Here is a 6,909-nt window from a genome sequence, read left to right on the forward strand (position 1 = left end):
ATTATTTGCTTATCCCTCTCTTCTTTATTTGGGAGGCACTATGTGTTATGTAGAGAAGGTGGGTTTTGGCTTCTGTATTGGCCAGCAGTAACTTTGTCTATAAATGACAGGATTCCCCCTATTCTCAAAGAAAAGTGACTTAAAAAAATTTAGAATGGGGTAATAAGAAACTCCTCTCAAATTCCCAGTGACCCAGTCTCTTTCCACACATCTACACTACCATTCTGAAAGTATAGCTGTCATCTCCATGGTCTAAAGTGGAGCTCTCGCCATCACATCTATATTCTAAGCGGTAGGATGGGTAGAGAGGTCCTCTCTTAAGGAAGTAACTTGAAAGTTACTATTTGAAATTTTGAAATGAGAAATTTCCACTTACTTTTGATTGGCCAGAATGTGGTCATATGATTCCAATCCATTAATAACTGCAAAGGAGTCTGGGAAATATATTTTTTATGTGGACAGCTAGATGCCTAGTCAAAACTTCCATTTCATGGAAAAAGAAGACAACAGATACAGGGGTACAGCAAGCACTCTAACAATAGAGTTAAGCTTTTGGCTAATTCAGGCCAATGGACTAGATGAATGCTTCTCACATTGAATGTCATGATATGAATCACCCTTTCTTTTCTTCTTTCTTTTTTCTTTTCTTTCTTTCCTTTTTTTTAATGGTGAAAAAGTGTATATTAGAATTAGCCAGCAGGACTCACTTTAGATGATCCCAATTTTGCTGGCAACATCCAAAGCATCATAATCCGGAGCCAGTCACACATGTGCCTTCTTCTCTCCATCAGGCCTGATTAGAGTGTTGACCTTGCCTCATCAATATCATAGAGCTTCTTCACAGCCTGTGTGATCTGGTGCTTGTTGGCCTTGACATCCACGATGAACACAAGTGTGTTGTTGTCCTCTATCTCCTTCATGGCAGACTCGGTTGTCAGGGGGAACTTGATGATGGCATAGTGGTCAAGCTTGTTTCTCCGGGGGCGCTCTTCCAAGGATGTTTGGGCTGCCTCCGCAGCTGAAGAGTCTTGGGCCTCCAGAAGGTAGGTGATGTACGGATCTTCTGTTCTTTTTTTGGTGGCTATGGATGCCTTTCAGCACTGCCTTCTTGGTCTTCAAAGCTTTTGCTTTAGCTTCTGCTTTGGGAGGGGCAGGAGCTTCCTTCTTCTCTTTCGGTACCATCTTGGCAAAAGCTCTTTTTTCTTTTTTAATGCAGCTATGGACTTAGATCTCACTGGAACCTGAGATTTTGCATTTATATCAAGCCCCTAGATGTTTCCAGGGAACACACAGTCCACAAAACTTTAGACCTTGGGAATACAGTGTTGAACAGGTTGGATAAAATCCTATTTTGCATTCTGTAAGTGGGGTTGAACTCCAGCCTTTTTACTGTAAACCTACTTCTTGGGGATGCCATGAGATTAAAAGAGCCCAGCTCCCAGGAAGCACTCAGTAAGTGCAGGCGTCCTTCCTTAGGAGAGGCTCCTCATCTTCCCTGGAGGAAGGTGCTGGTTAGGTCAGATGGAGTGAGCTACTCATAGCCAATGTATCATGCATAGACTTCAGAAAATGAGCAACGAGGTCTCCTGAGAGCCGGGCAGGGTCTTCAGTGATTGCGGACAGAGAAGTTCCATTGGGCACTAGAACAACAGTGGGGAAGCTTTCGGCTGGGCACAGGGCAGTGCAGCAGAGAGCTTCCTCCTGTGCCAGGGAGGATGAGGGGCTGAAAGAAACAAGACGGCCACCACGAGCCTGCCCAACTCCCCATCTGCTCGGGGAGAAAAAGGACACGGAGCAGAGGCAGGAATTCAGGCAATTAATCCTTTATTTAAAGAATAATAAACAGCCAGATTTTACATACTGAAAGAAGGAACAAGGTAAAAGGGGTTAAAAACTAAAAAGCAAGGACGGCAGACACCAATTAACACAATGCTAATTGACAATTTCCCCAAGCTTCCATGAAACACGCCAGGCCGATTTCCCCAATTGCTAATTAAATCAAACCACACACACAATACTAATTTCCCTAACTTAGGGAACTCAGTAGACAAATAAAATGAGGAACTAACTTAAACATTTTGTCAAAGTATGCGAAGAAGGATGAATGAAATCTTAACATGAATAAACTTTGGCTCCAAGTAAATTTGTTAAAGTTCTGGCATGTTTAATGAAGTCTTGAAATATCCCAGTATCTCTGCTCTACTCACAATTGCATAAATGCACTTTCCTAATCACAAAATAATACACAGCAGTCCTTCTCCACTTACGTTCTCTCCCTCTGGTGAAGGGTACCCATCGCATCATGGAAGTGACATGTAAATTGCACCACTTAAAAATTATAAAATACCCACTTAATTACAATTAAAAACAAAGGAATAACTTTTCTTTAAAATAGTCCTTGAGGTTGTTTGAGCTGGAGTCTGGCTTTGTGAAAAACAGAAGCCAGTTACTTAATCATGTAGTTGAGTGTAGAGGCAACTACACTTGTAGTTGCCTTGGCTGGCTTTCTTGCACTGTGCCCCCCTCCCACCCTAGCACACATAAGCTTGCTGGCTTCTGATCTATCTCAGGGGCCCCTTCGCTCCCTCTTCCCACCAGCTCCTGCTGTGGCCGGCTTTGAAGTGTCCCCTTTCACCTATGAATTACATGCAGGGCCCACTAGATGCACCCCTGTTGAACATGCCATTGCAGAACAGGGATGGGCCTTTGAGGTCAGTTATCTGATTCACTTATTTTACTCTAGAGGGAATTCACACCCAGAAGATGAGGATATGCCTAAAATCTGACAGCTAGCCTGAAACCCCAGGTTTTTGTTTTTTCTTAATTATGCAAGAAATACATGATTATCTTAATAATCACAGCTCACACTGACATAGCGTTTACTATGGGCCAGTCATGGTTCTACATGTACTAAAAAATGGACTCAACTGATCCTCATAATGGTCCTGAAAGCCTGGTATCATTATTTCTCCATTTTAGAGGTACAGAAATGGAGGCACTGCAGTGCTCAATGACTTACCTGAGGTCACCTCTGTAAGTAGCAGAACTAGATTTGACTCCAAGATAACTGATTCCAAGTCCATGATCTTGACTGCTCTATTCATTGGCTCCTATTTAGACTAATTAGAAAATACAGATGGAGGGACCAGCAGTTAATGTAATGGCTATGTCGCTGAACTCCCATGTAGTTGACCATGGTTCTAGTCCTGGACCCGGTGGCTTAAATTCACGCCGGGCATGTGTGAGTGCATGCGTGCATGCCCAAGGTCTCGAGAGAAGAATGGAGGAGAAGGGATTGCAGCATGGCCATCCCCCTGGGGGGTGATTTCTCACTTTCTGTCTGTCTCTCTGGTGAGTGCATGCACCCTATAGCAAAAAGCTTTCCAAAAAAAAAGAAGAAGAAAAAGAAAATACTGATAGAAATAAAAGTAGGCAGTGAAAGGTGCATGTCACCTGTAACATTACTCAGACGGATGGAACAATTATTAGAATTTCGAATATATCCTAGCAGACTTTGTTCTCCTTTATACTTAAAAAAATAGAAGCAAACATATTCACATGGTCTACATTGTTCACCTGGTTTTGCTTTTTTTCCTCTTAATATATTACAAACAGCTTTACATTGCTTGTAAATACACATGTACAACATGATCTTGAGTGATTCAAATGTACTCAACTGAATGGATGTGACACAATTTATTTAACCTATGCACTGTGGTTGACCCTTTTTTTTTTTTTTGCCATAGGACACATGTACTCCATGGAGAGAGACAGTGAGAAATCTCCCCTCGGGGAGATGGCCACATTGCAGTCCCTTCTCCTTCATTATCCTCTTGGGATTTGGGGCACATATGCACACATGCCTGGGGTGATTTTCAAGTCACCAAGTCCAGGAATTGAACTACAGTTAACCATGTGAACATCCAGTGCCCCAGTCACCACACCATCTGCTGGCCCCACAGTTGACTTTTCAGTTGTTTTCTTCTTTCTTACAGTTTGTTGCAATGAACATCTTTATAGAAACATCTTTATCTTTTTGTTGGATTTTATTAGAGTAATTATTTCACTATTTGATATATGAAAACTGGCAGTTCTGAAAGCTGAGAGAGTGAGCGAGAGATGGGGACACCCCTAATATGCAGAACTAGGGAGCTAGCCTCCCAATCATCAATGGAGGAAACCCTGTCTCCCTAAATGAAATGTTTCACTTCATATCTGTTCTTGTACAACTCCACTTTCTTGGAGGTCACTAAAGCCGAGGTCCCCTACCCCCTGTAAGAATATAGTAGGAGATCCACCTTCTGTGGCTGCGTGAGCTATTGAGGGGGTAAGTGATTAGCTTTAGACAGATTTGTGTGTGTGTGTGTGTGTTTTAAAAATTATTTTTGTCATTCATGTTTTTAGAGCAATAACTGTCCAGTGGGGTGTTATAAGAATTATGTTCTTTGTGAAACTTGTTTACCTGTTCTCTGTGTTCCACTCACCAGCCAGTCAGGCAAGTAGACATCTCGGTTCAGCCTCGGATGTAGACATGGGAGACAGCCATGCAGAGCTGCAGAGCCGGGATCTAAAGCATTTTTGGCCTTTTTTTTTTCCTGACTGGCATCCGTAATGCATTTGTCAAGAGAGAGGCTGCTTATCTGTCCTTGTCCCTTCCTGGGACAAAGGCAGACCTGTCACCGTCAGATCAAGGGAACTCTGGAGCTGCGTGGAAGGACAGCTGAAAGTCTTTCTCGTTCATTGTGATTTATCATAATCACTGACCCCTCCCCCAGGATGAAATAGGAATGAAATAGTAATGTGATAGGTTAATGCCGATAATTAAAGAGAGTTTAAGACCAGTGTGAGACTGAACTGTGTGTGTGGGTGGTTGAAATGGTTGTTTGATGTGAAAGTCAATGATTGAATTATTCAGAGAGAGTGATTTCCAAATGATAATTTTACACTTTACATAACTGATTTTGATTTATTATAGTGGCACCCAGTTGAGCTGCTTTAGTTCTAAGGGGCTGTCAGCTTTTCCATCCCAAATCTCTGGTTTGGAGCAACTGCCCCCACTTCAAGAACAAAACAAAACAAAACAAAACAAAAAAACAAAAACTGCTCATGTCTGAAATTTGACATTGTTGTTGTTATCTTCCTGGCATGGCTTTTCTCCCTCATCCCTCGTAAGAGTTTATGGCTTGTTTGGCTTTGCAATTTATAATCTGGCAGAAATGTGTGTGTGTGTGTGTGTGTGTGTGCGTGCGCGCATGAGTGAATGCACACAGGCCTGTGTATGTGATAGTGAATGGGCCAGATAAAAAACCCTCTCATTGTGGCTTTATGGGAGCTTTGATCTTTTGTCTTTTAGCAAGAGGTAGGACCATGCTGGGAATAGGACCCCATGGGCCATTGGGCTGTTGGAATAAACACAGTGTAGTAGTGGCAAATTGCAGTGCTGCTTCAGAACTGATAGGAAAGAATGGAAAGTGTGGAAGCTCTTGTTCAGGATCACCCCAAGAGAAGGAATGTAAGACTCTGAGAAAATGTAAATTTATACCAGGTAAATCCATTTGAAATATCAGTCCTCCAGGGGCTGCTGCTTCTTCTGGTGTAAATCTTTTTTTACTGGGAGTGACGCAAACCAAGACACAGCTGTCTTGCTGTTCTTTTATGAAACAGTCTAGAATGCAAGTGCCACATGATAGGTAAGCTAGTTACTTACCCTAACCTGTTTGGTGACACCCTGCCCAGCCCTTTTAGCCCTTACCCCTCCTTGCTTTAGAACACCTTGAACACGGACTTACTTATTCCTGTGATTTGAACCTTTCATTAATCAACAAACCCTAGCTAACCATTTTTATGAAGTATAATATTAATGACAGCTAACATTTATTGAGTACTTACTTTGTGACAGATACTGCTTTAAAGACTTTGTATTAACTCATTTTATCCTCCCTGAAGCCCTATGGAATAGTTTTGTCCTTGGCTCTACTTCGCACCTTAGGAAGCTGGGAAACAACGTTGCCCCTGAGCATCAGTATGGTGTCTGCACTCAGTGTCCTGCCTCAGCATGTGTCCTGGAGGAAGATGCCACAGCCCATGCTGACTGGACTTTAGTAAAGGGGGTCTTTGCTTGGACTAGTTTTTCAAATGGCTGGCTGCAGATCTGTGATCTGAGCTTCTAAAGCAGGCCCCACTGAATAATATACTGGAAAATGGTGGGCAACTAGAGGAGTTTGGGGGTTATGAGAAAAGGTTGGGGTGAGTGAAAGGAAGGAAAGGGAGCTGGAACACATTTGTGGAGGAAGGGCAGAAGAGGGAGAGAAGGAAGCATCAGAAAGAGGTTCTGGAAGCCGAGACTCTACTTTGCCTGTGGTCTGGCACTTTGGTTAGGTTCCCATGAAGACAGATCCTGAAAAAACTTTAAGTTTCCTAACCTGTGGAACTTGCCAACTGGCTACTGTCCCTCTTGCTTTGGTCTGATTTTACTAATGATGTTAATCACTCCTCACCTTCAGGAAGCTCAGTGGAGCTGGAGGGCCCCAGTGTATTGGTACATTTCAGACTGGGGTTTAGTTACCATTAGAGGCACCCAGTGCTGGTGATTTTAAACAGTAGAGCTTAAAGAATTTAGTTGGTTAGTAATTAAAATACTACTATTACAGAAAAATAAATACTAATATATTATGTAGTAGAAAACAAACTTCTTATGAATTATTAAGGTGGAACATGGGATTTATTATCTTTTTTTTAGAGAGGTCTTATACTATAGGGCATGTGTGCTCACCAGAAAGACAGAGAGAGACAGAGAGGCAGAAAGTAAGAAATCAACCCTCGGGGGGATGACCACGCCGCAATTCCTTCTCCTCCATTTTCCTCTCGGGATCTTGGGCACGCAGTCATGCACACACATGTTCCTGGTGT

At 42.5% G+C, this 6,909-nt stretch overlaps 1 pseudogene; it reads right to left on the reverse strand.

Annotated features, from left to right (window-relative positions):
* Positions 1-708: 708 nt before the first annotated feature.
* LOC106735249 (60S ribosomal protein L23a pseudogene) lies at positions 709-1,182 on the reverse strand (annotated as a pseudogene).
* Positions 1,183-6,909: the final 5,727 nt, after the last annotated feature.

Source organism: Tupaia chinensis, unplaced genomic scaffold, assembly GCF_000334495.1.
Source record: "Tupaia chinensis unplaced genomic scaffold, TupChi_1.0 Scaffold000341_1, whole genome shotgun sequence".
Lineage (NCBI taxonomy): Eukaryota > Metazoa > Chordata > Mammalia > Scandentia > Tupaiidae > Tupaia > Tupaia belangeri.